The sequence below is a fragment of the Phacochoerus africanus genome, chromosome 9 (assembly GCF_016906955.1).
Source record: "Phacochoerus africanus isolate WHEZ1 chromosome 9, ROS_Pafr_v1, whole genome shotgun sequence".
In the NCBI taxonomy this organism is placed as follows: domain Eukaryota; kingdom Metazoa; phylum Chordata; class Mammalia; order Artiodactyla; family Suidae; genus Phacochoerus; species Phacochoerus africanus.
The window spans coordinates 86,129,281-86,146,309 of record NC_062552.1 but is presented as its reverse complement, the minus strand read 5'-3'; positions in this window follow the sequence as shown (position 1 = coordinate 86,146,309).

Genomic DNA, 17,029 nt, shown 5'->3' with positions numbered 1-17,029 from the left:
AGCTGTAGAGGGGTTTAGCTTCCTCACTTACTACGTATATCATTAGTGCATAGGCATGGGCCACTATAAACACTGCATACATGTGACTGGATTTCTAACTTGTTATATCAAAATGAAAACTCTTTATCTTGAAGGCTAATTACTACAATTTCCTTATAAGAATAAAATACCACCAAGCATACCTCAGGGAATAAATACACATCATACTTTCATGAAATTTGCACACTATACAGGTCAGATAGTTAAAGAAGTCATAAACTACATTGTGTCTAAAGTACTAAACATCATCTTATTCAGTTGGCCTCGTGGTTAAGAGAGAAGCTGTTTACTGCCAGAAACCACCCTTCCTGCCTTGAGAGGCCAATTCACGGCCAGCTTTTGGTAAATAAACATATAACCTCTGCAAGGTAATTTAAGACTGTGCCTTAAAGAAGATGCTAAGAGTGCACGGGGAGGGGGGGGAGATTAAAAAACCTCATGAATAAAGTTGATGGCTGCAGGCTAGGTGGTTATTAAGTTCCAAGCTGTTTTTCCTTCACTTTTCCTCACCACTGAAATAAAAACAATTATTGCTACGATGCTCTAAAATTAGAACACATTTGTCGTTTTTAAAGGCAGCTACAACTGAACGTGAGCTCAGCAGTAAATGCGGAGGCAAAGAAAACAGTTGTGCCCCATGTCTGCCCTCTCTGAGTGTGGCATCAGCCAGGAAGGAGAACTGCCAGCCAACGTGAGTCTGGATTTATTCAGAAGGGCCTCCGCGGAAGAGTCCTCCGTAAAAGGGATGTAAGAAATCCTATTGGATGGTTTCCTAGGGCAGCGGCGCTATAGCGCCTATCACTATTACACCGCGCTGCAAAAACCCTGCACGCGGATTGGCTGCAAGCCCCACCAGAAAGGTAAGCTTTATAATTCCAGATGGCCAGCCTTCATGGAATGTGCTAGTGTGTTCAAGAAAACGGAGGGTTGTTAGACTTTATCCCCTACCCTCTTCTATAGCTGTGCAGAGAGATTTGCCTAAATAATCAATTATTAATGACCGACAGCTTCTATATCACTGCAGCTAAGAGGAAAGTCAAACTGTGTGACTCTGTTTCAATTCCTAAAGTGAGTTGACCAAATGAGGCTTTTATTCAGAAAAGGCAATTGTGTCTGCTTCCCCTAGCCCAGTTTTCCTCAACTTCCTTAGCCATCTCAGCCAAAAAAAGGTTTAGCCAGTCCCCTAAATTACTGAGATAATTGCCTTAATTCTCTCTTTACTTTGCTAATGTAGCTCTGGCTTTGAATCTTATGCTTTATCTATTAGATCACTGTAACTGGGGGAAGAAAAAAAAAAAAAACTGGATTATGACTCAGTGAATCCCAACCTAGCCTTTTTTTAAGAATATTGTGAAGAGTGGGAAGATTACATATATAATTATTATATATACACACACATAGAGGAAATAGAAAGAAGTTACATTAAATTGATATTAAATATATAATAATGTATTTTATGTTTATATTCATTCAATCGAATACACGAGGTAAAAATAGATTTCCAAAGGAGAAATACTCTCACATTTCCAAGCCCAAATTTTGAGACTGCTTAAGTAAGGAAGTTAGTTTTCTGTCATGTGAATATTTGATTGCACGTAAATAATTTAACATTCTACCAAAAATGCATAAAAAAACAAACAAAAAAAACAAAAAACGGAGGCGAAAGGATGTGGACTCTGAGAAAGGGAAGCTCTGATTTTTATGCCTTCACTGTGTTTCGCACGTACCCATGGGTCACAAGTCTTCCGAGGCTGTGAATACTCATTTCTCTCCTGCCTCCCACCATCAAGAGGTGAAGGGCAAGTTCCAGCCTGGGATGCAAGAGACCTGATGTTCTCGTTTCCATCAGCCCACCAGCCTCTGCTTGTTTTCAGGATAAAGTCACAAACTGCTGGCTTTTAGTGTGGACCCTGTGGCAATTCTGAGAGAAGAACTGGCTTTCGTTTTAATGCCATTGTAAAATGTCTAGAGATGCTTAGCTATAAGGCACTATAAAAGTTTAAGACATTATTGTTAAAAGGACACAGCATAGCTATTCATAGCCAAGGTTCAACTGACAACAAAAGCACAGGGGCTGAAGAGTTGGAGAAGAAAACAGAATTTATTGTCATTCATGTTGTTTTAATTTTCAAGTCTTTCTGACAACAATTTACAGAATATAGCCAGGTGAAGTGTTACAGACAGAGACTTCACATCAGCTTTTCTTTGTTCCAGAGCAGTCATCATTTGACTGAACCGAAAAGCATAAAATCATACATCATCCACAGAACAAGCAAAGAAAGAAAGATGAATTTATTAACTAATATAGAAAATATCTTGTTTCTAATTCTGCTCCTTAATTCTTTCGAATTGATTCAGTCTATGGACATGTTGTTTTGGTGGTATGTCTTTCATCATATTTTTTCAAATATCCATCTGATCCATTTTACTGGATAATTCAGATTTAAAACCCTCTGGTTATTGAAAACTGAATTTTCAGTATCAATGCCTCAGCAAATACACACTGAATATCTTTTATCTGTAGTCATTGGACTGGCTTCTGGGGATAAAATACTGCATAAATGTAAGCATGGTGCCTGCCCTCATGGTGTTCAGTCAAACCGGGAGATGTACATTCACCACATCCCCACACAGAAAACCATGAAATTCGAACTGATGCAGGTGCTAGGAAGTAGTAGAGGGGGCTATGAGTGTCTAAGATAGGGTACCTGACCTAGCAAAGAAAGCTTTCTTTTTTTTGCTTTTTAGGGCCTCGCCTGCAACCTGTGGAAGTTCCCAGGCTAGGGGTTGAATCGGAGTGACAGCAGCCAACCACAGTCACAGCCTCAGCAACATGGGATCCGAGCCGCGTCTGTGACCTACACCACAGCTCAGTGCAATGCCAGATCCCAGATCCACTGAGTGAGGCCAGGGATCAAACCTGTGTCCTCATGGATACTAGTTGGATTTGTTTCCTCTGTGCCACAAGGGAGCTCCCAAGAAGGCTTTCCTGAAAATCGTGAAAGCTAATATTTATTGAAAACTTAATATAAATGATAGTTCAAAACATTTAACTGTATCTTTTTCTCTTGAGCCATATGTCAACACTATTTATTGCTATTCTCACTGTAGACCTGAGAAAGTTGAAGCAGACACTCTCAAGTAGAGAGCTGAATTTTGTGGGTTAAATCAAGACAGTCAAGGCTGTGCTATCAAGCATTCTCAGAATACAAATGTGTACTTCTTGAACAAGAACAATTTGTGGCATGTGCAGATCATTTTCTAGGGTAGCTATCCTCCACCTGATAGTTTGGCTTTCCTGGATACTTCCATCTATCTCGGAATCCTTATCTCAACATGATGCTTCCTGGTTTGCTGCAGCAACAGGGAAAGAATAGAGAACAGAATGCTGGTTCTTAAATGCTTGCTCCAGGAGACAGAAACACATTGCATCTCCCTGTATGTCATTGGACAAAACCAGTCACATGACCAGAGATTACACTGAGGGAAGGTCAAGGAGTGGAGGAGCAGCAGAAACATGAGTGGGCACGAGCAACATCTACCACCGAAGGCCAAGTGCAGGAGAGAAAGACAATTTTTTTTTAAATTGATGTATATTTGATTTACAGTGTTGTTAGTTTCAGGCATACAGTACCATGATTCAGATATACATGTGTGTACATACACACACACACATACACATTCTTTTTCAAATTCTTTTTGTTTGTAGATTATTACAAAATATTGAGTATATTTCCCTTTTTTTGTTATCTAATTTATATATAGTAGTGTATATCTTTTAATCTCAAATTCCTAATTTATTCCTCCCCTCCTTTCCCCTTTGGTAACCATAACTTTGTTTTCTATGTCTGTGAGCCTATTTCTGTTTTGCAAGTTTATTTGTATCTTTTTTTTTCAGATTCCACACATAACCAATATCATATGATATTTGTCTTTCTCTGACTTACTTCACTTAGTATGAAAATTACTAGGTCCATCCATCCATGTTGCTGCAAATTTCATTATTTTTATGCTGAGTAATATTCCATTGTGTCTTATAAATACATATTTAATATATCTTCTTTCGCCATTCCTCTGTCCATGTCTTTCTGGTGTAAATAGTGCTGCAGTGAACATTGGGGTGCATGTATCTTTTCAAATTATGGTTTTCTCCAGATATATGCCCAGGAGTGGAAGGATAATCTTGACGTAGGTGTCACTGTGTGCAAAGACCCTGTGTGGGGAATGGAGCTTGGATGTTGCACAGCATGGCAGAAGATCAGTTTGGACTGGAAGGTAGAATTTATGTCATTCAGAGTCCATCCTACTATGTTTACCACATTTGATAAGTATTCCAAATACACAAGTGAGCCAGGTCTCATTCTGGTCACTTATTCAGTACTGTATCCTCACCAGACTAAGTCCACATTTTATTATATCTAAGACTCTGTCAACTGTAAGTGAAATATTTAGTTTGTGTTTCATTACCAAAAAAAAGAAAAATGGAAAATACTCTACCAAGAAAATTATGGCATAAGTTTTCTTGTCACTTAGAATATTTATTTTAGGTGTTCCCATTGTGGTTCAGTTGGTTAAGAACCCAATATAGTGTCCATGAGGATGTGGGTTCAATCCCTGGCCTCCCTGAGTGGGTTAAGAATCTAGCATTGCCACAAGCTGTGACATAGGGTAGGTCACAGATGTGACTCATATGCTGTGTGGCTGTGGCTGTGGCGTATATTTGACCCTTAGCCTGGGAACTTCCATATGCCACAGGGGCAGCTGTGAAAAGAAAAAAAAGAAGAATATTTATTTTATACTTATTGGGAGGATCTTTTTAGGTCTAAGTATACCAGTTTTTAATCATCTATTCTTACAGTGTGTGTATGTTTTTATACAAAATAAAAGATTTGAAATATACCAATACTTCTTGCTTTCAGAGCATGACTCTACTGAATCACTTTCTTACTCCAAATCATTGAGATCCACATCTGAGTTTTCATTTCCAGCACTGTCTTTGATTCTGTCGAGACAAATGGTAATGTAGTCTTCTAACAAAATAACTGAGTCGCTGGTGCTAGACCTTTCGTCCAGCTCTGCAATTATGAAGAGTTAGTTTACTTTTGACTCCCAATTCAGGAATGTAACGAAACATGCCTAACTTGTCACCTCGTCCACTCCCTCCTCATACCTATATGACTTCTAACGATTAAAAGACTTCTCGCTATTGTTTCTGGAATTTTACAAAAAGTCATCAGCAATCATTCTGCTAGTTTTGATGCTGAAGGTTTTGATGTTTACACATTTGTGGGCAGTGGCAATTGAATCCCAAGTGCTACCTGAAAAACAGCAATTATATGATACCACCTATTGTAAGAAACCATCCAATTTCAAGGCTTTTAAATGTGAGAAAATCTTGGAATTGAATAAATATGATAATAGTGTTTATTATGTCCTTACTTGTGCCAGATACTAAATTAATCACCATCTATTAACTCATTTAATCTTTGTAACAAGTCCAGCTAGGTGTTCTTTCCATCACCACTTTGCGAAGATGGAAATGTTTATTGCACCTTGTCTAGATCATGGATCTTGCTGCACAACTCTGATCTCTCACCTGATACATTCAGCTTCTAAGCACTGCAATACATGGCTGAAGGGAGAAATTATTACAAGCCATCGCCATATGGCAGAGCAAAACTCAAGGCCACTGAGTGAGCTTTGCTTATTCTAATTGGCAAACATAGGAATATTGTTCAGTACTTTTTGATTGGCCTACCTACATGCAATCCAAAACTCAATTTATATATAATTTCTACCAACATGTGGGTCTGGCTTTTAAACATTTCCCAAAAGGAGGTGAACAGGTAAAATATGGCTGATTTTTCTCAGTAGGATTTGTTACAATGGTGATGCAAAGTTGGAGAACTAGAAATATCCTTGATCACTGCTGTGATAAGATGACTTTGGTTTAAACTCCCAAAGCACTCTCCTCAGCAGTTTTCCATCTTCAGAAAGGGATGAACATAGTGTGCCCAGCGGTGGGTTTTCTGTGAATTTCTCCTGTCTCAGAGTCACCTAGATTTGATTCACCTCTCTCCAGCCTCTAGGGAGCTGTCCTTTTCCTGAACATATATCTTTCTCTTTAGATCAAGTGTAAAGATACCCAGAAAGTAAAGCAGATGCAATATACACTCTTAAGAGTTTTTGACAGCTTCTGTTACTCCACAGTTCCATTCTACCATTCACATTGCTGTGAAATGAATACTTATACCCTTTAGCTAATACACGGTTCTCTGGTTAGATCCTGATGACAAGGTGAAATTACCCATTAAGAAAAGCCTAGCTAGAGGTGAAAAAACAACGTTTTTCTACTTCTGTTTTATACCCCACATGAACATGATGATGAATTCAATCTCAAACCCAAACTGAGACTTTTAAGCTCAAATTCCATTTCCCTTCAGCCCAAATATAACATCCTTATGCAAATAAAATAAGAACTTAAAAGATGATTTTTTAAAACATATTCATTGGGTCTTTTGGACACCACAAATTTTTTTTTTAAGTTCAATGAGTTAATTTTAAATGAATCAGAAACATATGGGACAAATTTTCCTTAATATACACTTGGGCTTAAAAATTAAGGGGAAAGTACTAGGAAAAAACTTTCTCTGATTATGCCAAAATAAGAATATTTGCGGTGAAGTGGGCAACATGTGACAAATCTAAAGTATAGCCAGTTTCAGCCATCTCTTGGTGACCATACTGTCATCATCAGGGAAAGCATAGTGCATCATGACAGAGGACTTGGAAGAAATAAATACTTCTTTTTTTCCTTCCAGAACTTCAGCTTTTATATGTACACACAAGTATTTCATTCTGTAAGAAAAGGATAAAGACCTACTCTCAAAACATTCTGACTTGGCTTCTCATGGTATATTAAAAGCATACTATTGAGGCACAGACTCAAAGTTTGGAGGTTTAACCCCAGGGAGAGAAAATTATGGTTCCCTCCATTTATCCATGAACCCTGCAGCTGGTAAGACTATGTTCTGTTAGTAATTACACTGAACAGATGAGGGACTTTTTAATTTTTTTTTATTTTGACCTGCAGTTAAACAAAATTTGCTTGTTTTATTTTTGGTTAAAAAATGATGAGGCAGCACCAACCCCAGTTTCACCCCAGAGCTGTTGATTTTTCCCCCTCCTTCCTAATTTGTTTCAGACTATGAGTGCACAGTCCCATTTTAGTGGGAAACATTTGCTGCCAAGACCTTCAGGGGTTTTATCTGCAGTTTATTTTGTTAACTACAAGTTTTAGATTGTTTTGAGTTGTTTTTTTTTTTCCTTCCAATTTTTCAACAGAAAAGTTCATCTTCTGCTTTTAGGAAACAAATTGAAAGAAAAAGAAAGGGAAGGATAGGTTTGGAGTAGTCTAAGACTGTCAATAACAGTCTAAAACCAATGGTATTTATCAAGAGGAATCAAAAAAATAATACAAATGAATTCACTGTCTTAAAGGTTTAGAGCCTGGTCCACACTCCACTCCCACCCTTCCCCTTGTAATTCAAATTTAACACTAATAAAAGAGAGGAACTAAAGATAATTGGCTAGAATCAAGCATTACATATCAGGCATTTCACAAGCTGACCCAGCTAAGCAACTGCAACTCAATGCATTTTAACTTATGAATTCAGAACAAAACACAATGGTTCATGAGGTGGAAAGAATGTGGTACAACACCCCCATTGCCCTGGCTGGTATTTATAAAGTTTTGGCAGAATTTCATAACAAATTTTAAAATAATGTGAAAGTGGCCTGTTTCCGGTTTCTACTCTGCACCATGCCTGCCTTGAGGATGTTGCGGTCAGGGCAAGTGGCCAAGGATTTTGCCTGGCAACAGGAATGGAACAGACAAGCGCTAATAATCCTCACGTTTGTACTGTACTTTCTGACTTTATGTTTCAAGGAACTTCATATAGATCTTTGCATTTGGTGTGCATCAGAAGCCTGGTAGACCAAGATGGTTTTATTTCCCTGATGATAAAACCAAGATTAAGAAAGATGAGAGACTTGACCAAGGCCACATAGTTGATAAGGATTACTGAAGAATTTTAAACCCACTTTCCTGACCCTTAGACCAAATCATTTTTCATCAAGGTTTCTATGTGAAATAACTACACCAAAACCTCTTTGTCCTTCTTTTACCCCCTTCTCTTTAGGGCTTCCACTGCCCCTCCCAACAAGCACACAGGACTCTATGTGTCTCCCCAAGACTACCACTGGAAGAATGTGGAATTCTGCCCAATATGCCACAGCAAACAACTAAGGCAGACTCATGGTTCCATAGAAACTGTGGGTCTCAACTCCCTGATCAATATTTGCTTTAAAAAGCAAAACAAATCATCTAAAGACACATGGAAAATTCAAGAGAATAGCATATTTTGCTGCTATCATTAAAATCCCATGTAAGCTGGCCAAGCTATAAAATTTAGCCAAAATGAGGTCTCCCCCTTGATATTTATTGTATCAGGTGAAATATGTGCTATGTCCACTAGGTGAATGACATCTGAAATAAGGATAGTGGACTGGAAAGAATAAAGACTTAGAGCAAGAAAAACCTGGGTTAGTATCTTATTTCTACCATTTAACTGTTATGGGACTTCAGGCATGTTATTGCACCACACTGAAAACTTAGTGTCTCCTATAAAACTGTTCATTTAACCTTAGAAGATTCTTGTGAGGATTAAATTAGACAATGCATATAATGCATCTACATAATGTTAGCTCCTTTGTCAAATTCTGTTCCAAATATTTTAACTCACTGATGCTTCAGCTTTGGTTTTCCAGGTGTAGTCCTGGCTTATAGCTTTATCAGTTGAATTATCTTGTGACTAAATTAATTATGGTGTAATTTGCATAAAATAAAATGGCACAGATTTGGATAATGCTTGACATAGGTGTTTGTTTGTTTGTTTGTTTGTTTGTTTGTTTCCTACAGGAGACCTGCCCACCCACTGGTGGGTAAGGATTGAATAAAGTGGGAAAGAGATGAATACATAGAGCAAATACTACTAAATTCTTTAAATATACTATTTCATTTAATCCTCTCAACAACCCGAAATAGAGAATTAGGCAGTTATAAAATTATACAGCAAATTGATCAACAAAGTATATAGCCCATCTCCGTAATTAGGACTGAAAACATTATTAGCAGAGTTTGTAAATGAATCCTTCATGTATTTATCTTAACTCTCTGCTTTTCTTTGTTCACTGTCAATGATCACCCTAGGATAATTTATTCCATTCACCTAATTGGCACTGAGGCCCAACCAGATAATTCAGATCTAAATTATTCACATTGTCTTTCAAATTATCCCAACACTAAAAGGATATTCCCCCTTTCTTTTCTTTTTTCTTTTCTTTTCTTTTTTTTTTTTTTGCAAGAGTTTCATCTACAACAGACCCACCTACCATAAAATTGTGAGCCTATGTTCTGTCTGGCCCTTCCTATTTTTGGGTTGGAGGAAGGTAGTTTTCTAGTGATCTGCATGATCAGCTATTTTAGATCCTTGAGCCAAAGGACCCTCTGTAGGTTTAGATTTAGGGATTATTCCAAGATCCTAAGAAACTGAAAACTTGAGTGAATTCTGGCAGGCAGTTACACTGAAAAGTTAGAGTAAATGTGAGGTCATGTAAGGATGAAGGGGTATCCATCTAAAATATAAGCCAAATCTTCTAGTTTAGATGACTTTTCAAAGTTGAAGTTTCTTTCAAAGCTAAATATCATAATACAATTCTAAAAGAGAAAAAACAAGGTAGAGCTAAAGTTATAAAAATTTTTATTATTCAATATAGACTCATCATCTTTTTTTTCTATTTTCCTCCACCAAATCCTTTAATTATCTGCTTAGGTATTTTTCCATTCTTGATATATTCTGGGTTTAGTATAAAAATAATATGTACATGCCTATTAATACCTCTTTGGACTGAAGACCATTTGGCAAAGAATCAAAATACATTGATAAATACAGTGGGGATTTCATATATATGGTATCCTTCAAGAAATAAGTAAAACTAAAATTCAAGTTGGGGAGATGCAACAACAAACATATGTCTTGTGCAAAATGAAAAGGTAATGTCATACAATCTTAAAAGCATTCCTTAATTTTAGAGTCATTGAAATATAGGACTTTAGACAAACTTAAGCCATTTCAAAACTGTGGTTTTGAGTATGTCCAGTTCAAACCTCCTTCATAGATTAAAATTAAGACATCCAGGTACCATTTGGCTGGAGTAGCCACTTAATTTGAGATGGAAGATGACTCCCTCTGGAAGCAGGCAAGCATCTGAGGTTTCCCCCAAAACATGTCAGGTACATGCCACAAAGTGGTGGAAACTGGGCCAAGAATTTAAAATAGAATTATGATGTTTTCTCTCCTTCACTTAACTGTGTTTTTCTTACACACACTGAACCATCAAAGATTGAGGATGAAGGGATTCCAGACCTACCTATTTTAACTGTTGTAAATTGGATCAGTTTAGCCAATTTTCTTACATACAAGAACAGAGGGTATGATATATCATAAAATGACTTTTCCTTTGCTTTACTGTAAAATATATATATATATTCAACCCCAAATGACAGTATATTTTTCACAGACCTGTGCCCTGACCTCCTTTCAGCTCCCTGATCTAATTTGTGGTTGAGTATGGCCTCTTTTGTGTCTGCAGATGTCCAAAAGGAAAAAGCCTTTTTACAAATGGAAATATCTTTTTATGTTTGCACAATATATGTGTGTTTAAGAAGAGGGAAAAAGAGTTTACCCACATTTGTAAGCGAGGTTCCAATTGTTCAGATAATGGGCTCACAACTTTACCCGTCAGCCCATCATTCTTTCCCTTCAAAATTAATTATAGAACATACTTGAATGTGTACACTTTGCCTGTGTGTACACAGAGTGGCCAGTTGAAGAAGTCACTGGAATATTTCAGGCAGCAAAAATACTTTATTTAAAACATACAACTGATTAAGGCAAAGTAGAGAATTTTGTTTGAATTATTAAGAGAATTGTGTGCTGTTAATTTCATTTTTGTGTGAGTAGAGTCATCTTATTAAATAATTCATATTTCCTTATGGCCAAATTTTCTTCCTTTGCTCATATGTACTTTAGAGATGATTATAGAATCTGAACCTGCAACACTTTATCAGGAAACTCTAAGAATATTTAATGAATTTCATAATACCCCATATATTTATTCTTCACTCTCTCTACAAGGTACATTCTCTCCCAGGCTGTATCACATTCTATAACACCAAATTGATAAGATTTAAAGAAATTTGGAGGGGTGGGTGTATGTGGGGGTGGTGCTCTGTGTGGGGGTGTGTGTGTGCTTCTTGTTTTCTCTTTGAGAAATGGATAATTTAGTTTTTGTTCCTATTTGACATCTAGTTTCCTTGGAAGAGTGTGAAGCTGTTACCATTTGAAAGTCTGAACTAGGAATGGGAGAGTGAAGTCAAGTCAAAATATCCATTTAACGTGAATCCCTTTACAACTCCTGCTAATTGTCAGTTGTAGGTGGTCTTGGTAGAGAGACTAATAACTGAATGGGAAAGAAGTCACAATTCCTAAAGTGGACCTGCGAATCCCCAAGCAGTGTCATAATAACAAGAATGCAGTGGGTTGTTCAGCTAATTTCCTCGGTATACCTACTGCTGAGGGGAGGAGGGGATTCAAGCTTTGTGACTGGGGTACTGTCTTGTCACCAGCACCAAATTTAGTCCCAAGAAACTAAAGGAAACTATGTCAGGCTCATCTTGAAGCATCTTTCTGATTCACAGCCAATTCACAATGTTCCATGAAGGGTTTGCAATAAAGAGTAATATGTTGGGGAAATTAAATCATGGATTGGAGCTGTTAATTACACACATGTTGGTTTAAAGCCGAAGCAAATACTTCTATCTGCCCTTTGTTGCCCATTTTGCATGCCTGCCTGTTCCTCTACTGCTGCGGCTCGGTCTGTTTCTCTCTAATCTACCGCCCCGAACACTTCCACTACCCAATTCTGAGTGCTAACACAAATGTAAAATGTAAATTGTGGCCTCGATTGCTGCTCCTGGAGTGTGGAGAGAAATGCCAGATTCTGTAATAGCCTAGATGTGCCTGGAATCGACTTCTGCATCCTTGCGCATTGACAGACTCTTATCCATTGCTTTCCTCTTTGGTTTCCTATCCAGTTTTTTTCTTTGGCCAATCATGTGCATTTCCCATGCCTATTTACATGTGTTTTGCTTGGCATAGAAGAGAACACCTCTACACTTGAGATCTCCTAGCCAGCTTACTTTGCATTGAAATTTCTGTCTTTTTTTTTTCCTTCTCATTATAAAGCCTGAAAAATGATTTGAGCCAACATTTCCCTCCAGCAGTAATCATCTATTTAACCGTATCATTCCCCAATTGTTAAGGCGTGATTGACCATGATAATGTACTAACTTAACTTCCATCTCTCTGCTGAGAGCTTTTTTATCAAAGAAGTGTTTTAGTGATTCAGAACTCTAAAGTTACTGTCAAGTCAAAAAACAGAGAAGAACACAGGCCAAGGCACAGGTGTGCTTGGTGAATGGTGAGCAGGTAGTAGTGGTAAATGATAGTACAGGATAAGGGGTGGTTCTTAGAAGAGGAACTGAAAAGAGAGCTTACATTCCAATTGTGATGGTGCTTATGCACTAAGAATTTGGATTTCATCCAGTTAGCAGCAGGAGGGAATCAGTTGACGTTTTTATCCAGAGACATTACCCTCTTCATTTTTCAGAAGGAAAAAAAATATATATCACATGGTGTTACAGAGAATTAACTGGAGAAGAGAGAAATGAGAGAGAAAAGCTGTTGCCACCATCAGGACAAGAGATGATGTGACCTAGTTTGAGGCAGTGGAAGTATATGAATGGAGAGGAGGGACCATACTTTGGTAACATTTCTGAAGCAAAACGATGCATGGTACTTAGAGTTTTATTGATGAGACGGGTGAAAGGAGGGATCAAAATGGATGGATAATGACTTCCTTAGTGAAAAGAGGGCAGGAGAAAGAACAGATGTTGCCAAATAGGATCCAAAACTCTGGTTACAATGAGTATGAGGTATTTAAGAGCCTCCAAGACGAAATGCCTGTAGATAGTTGGAAACACAGCCCGGTTTGGGATAGTCAGTGCTGAAGAAAGAAATAGGTGATAATCAAAGCCACAAGAGTCCTTGCAATTTCCTACAGAGTGTAAGTGAGTAGAACCATTAAAGGTAAACCATTACCAGCATTTAAGGAGCAGGCAGTGGGGGAGAAAAAAAAAGCCAATTATTGAATCTGAGAAAAAAACTAATTGAAGAGAATATCAGGACAAGATTCTTGCCATTACATCCAAAGAGTGACCTTGCCAGCTGAGAGACTGGAATGCGGGATCCAGGTATGTAGACTTCACTGCTCAGTGGCAAAATGGTCATCACCCCATCTGACAGTTGTTCTGTGCTGAAAACTGCTACAACCTAAAACATGCTTTGGGAGTCAGTGTCTCGAGGTTTCCATTTTAATTGGGAATGTTGGTTTTTAAACAAGCAAAATAGAATGGAGGTTCTCCAGATTATTCATGTTATGCGGTCCTTGGGAATACACTCAGCAGTGAATAGGAGCAAAAGTGTTCTCGGCTTAAATAACTAACTGCTTTTTGTGTTTTATTTAATAAACAATAACCTGACCTAAGTTTTGGCATTTTTTTGTTGTTGTTGTTGTTTTCGGGTTTTGGTTTTGGAGTTTTGTTTTGGTTTTTCCTTACTAATGTATATTTCTACTTTTGTTTATTTGTTATTAGCTTGGGAATTCTGGTGACTATTTACTGTGACTGGTGAACATTAAGTAAAAAAAAATCATTACTGAGGAGAAATACTATGTTACATCTATGGTGGATACTTCTGTTCTCAAACTAATGCTTTATTTATTTAGCTGTTCATTTTAGAAACATGAAAAGCATGTTTTAAAAACCCCAAAATTAGCCTTGGGAACAGATGAATAAATATGAAAACAATTTATCCCTTTAACAACCCAATAAAATATGTTTTCATTATGCTAACTGACCCTGATAAATTCAATAGCCATCAGTTAAATATATCCATCATCCTTGAAAAGTACCAAATGTTTGCTCATTTTCTGATCCTCAATGAGCCTTGGTCATATGATGATCATTAATTGTGACATCTATAATGTAATACTTTTTTGGCTTTCATTTTTAAAAAGAATGGCTAAGGTATTTTTTTCACTTCAAAAAAAAAAGAGCAAGCTTTGAAATTCTATTTTAAGCCATTTTCCAAATTTTGATTTAAGCTCATTTGGTTTCTCTTCACTTCTTTTAGATTTTCTGAACAGCCACTTTAATTATCTTTTGCTGTTACATAGTTAATGGCATCAGTTTGTTTCCTAAGTGGGAAGTACCAGGTACTATTTGCCTCTTACGTGGTAGGCATTGGAGTTGTGAATCAGACTCTCACTGTTAGTAGTGGAACTACATTTTTCTAAGGATGTCCAATGCATAGCATAGGACACGGGATGTCAGTTTTCTTGCCTCACTCTGCATTTCAGGAGGACTAAATGGATAAATGGAGGAAAAGAGGAACCTCTCTAGGTGCAGGACAACCCACCGCCTCTGATAGTAGGCACATCAGTCAGGACTCTGAGGGTGAATGATCTAAGACAGAGTGAGTTTCTCACAGCCAGACCAAGGTGGTCACCCTCTGTTGGCCACGCTGGAGGTCATAGGGGACATCATGGGTGATTCTCCCCAGCGAGAGAGTAGAAATTTCCAAATACCTAAATATGACTGATAGGCAATCCAGGAGAGTCTTGCCGGCCGTTTCTTGTTCTTCATTCAATAGTCCATCATGTGTTTTTTTTCTTCTAACCCTCCCCCATGGGGCATCGCTGCTCCAATCTCTAAAACCAGGACAACGTGCTCTTTTTGCACATCTGGCCTGGGCAAGCCTGGCTCCAATTTAAAAACCTACATGTTGGTCCAATTCCATTATTGGACAAGGAAATTCTGTTAACTGGTGGGCTCATTTGCATGTCATTACCCAGAATTCCTACCCGGCTCACAGATGTTTCCCAGACATGGAGTGGGGAGATGATGGGGGAAAGGTGATGCTTTAGAAACAGGGAGATATGTGTTTGTTACTTGAAATTCTTTTCCCTCTGTTTTATATTAAGAAACAAAAGTAATACAAAGTTATGAATTTTCACCTGAGAGAAAATTTTCACCTTATTTTCAGGAAATTTAGACAAATGGAAAGCCAAAAAAAAAAAAAACTAACCGCCAGGTATTTCTCTATTAATTAACACAGACAAAAGAGAGTATAACAAATTTTCATACTATATTTCCAACATTTGCCAAAGAACTTTATTTTTTCCCTTGGAGATCAAAACACTTTTTTTTTTTTTTAAGTGATGCTAAGTTGATAAAATGGAAGGCCTCACTGGGACTAAATTTTAATAAAAGCCCCTGTCTGGAAGGTTTTTTAATTGGATAAGTGGCAGTCACACCATTCTTCTCTTCAAACTTGAACTCATTTAGTCACAATGTAAACTTCCCTATTGTTTTCTGAAAAATATCTAAAGGATTCTGGGCAACAGCTGGGAAACTAGGCTCTGAGTGCACACATCCACACATGACTACTTAGAAAGTCCACAGTTAAAGATTTCAGGGTTGGTTTTTATGCTTACATTTTACAAAAGGAAGGAATGCTTCATTCATAACAGAGAGACTAAAAAATGAAATGAAATAAAGTAAAATAAAATAAAATACTATAATTGCTTTGGGGACCGAAGTTAAAACGCAGGTGTTTTGAGGGGAACATAAACATTTTTTCCTAAATGAGGCGTTGAGGGCTGAGAGAAGGGCAGTAAAATTAGTGGAATTACTGCCTGATTTTAACCAGATGATTGCTGCAGTTGGACACCAGCGAGTTTTCATTAGGGACTCTAATTTACAAGCCATTCACACATTCCAGTGGAATAACTCCCCCAGGTCCTAAAGAATGCCAGCTCTCCCACTTTATGGCAGAGATGCTGAACAGCAAGTCTTTTTAAAGGCCGGCATGACTAGGGAGGGGAGATCAGACTCTGTGAACTGGAGATGATCACCTGTCTCACTGAAGGAGACTGTCACAGGGAACCACATCTGATGTGAGCTCACCCACAGTTTGGGAACATATGGTCCCTCGGTGTTATGCTGGCAGCCATGGTGTTTCAGGAGCAGTCCATTTGGTACACAAGGAATGTTATTTCTTTGCACAAACCAATGATAGATTCATTTCCAACTTGCATCTGTAAGATGATGCCTACACTTGTTTCCTTTGACTGTCAAGACTGCTGGCCATGCAAGTGTGTTTGATAAGGAATATCCTAATGCTCCATGGCATTTGTTTTCCTATTTGGAGTCAGAATTTCTGTGGTCTACCCCTCCTGCTTGTTGTGTTGCACCTCAGTCATGTATGCATTTTTATTGCTGTACATTGAGGTTGGAAAGCATCATGACAAAGTCAGGAGTTCAAATTCTGCTCATAGATACCACCTCACACCAGTCAGAATGGCCATCATTAATAAATCCACAAATAACAAGTGCTGGAGGGGCTGTGGAGAAAAGGGAACCCTCCTGCACTGTTGGTGGGAATGTAAACTGGTACAGCCACTATGGAGAACAGTTTGGAGATACCTTAGAAATCTATACATAGAACTTCCCTATGACCCCACAATCCCACTCTTGGGCATCTATCTGGACAAAACTCTCCTTAAAAGAGACACGTGTACCCGCATGTTCATTGCAGCGCTATTCACAATAGCCAAGACATGGAAACAACCCAAATGTCCATCAACAGAGGATTGGATTCAGAAGAGGTGGTATATATACACAATGGAATACTACTCAGCCATAAAAAAGAATGACATAATGCCATTTGCAGCAACATGGATGGAA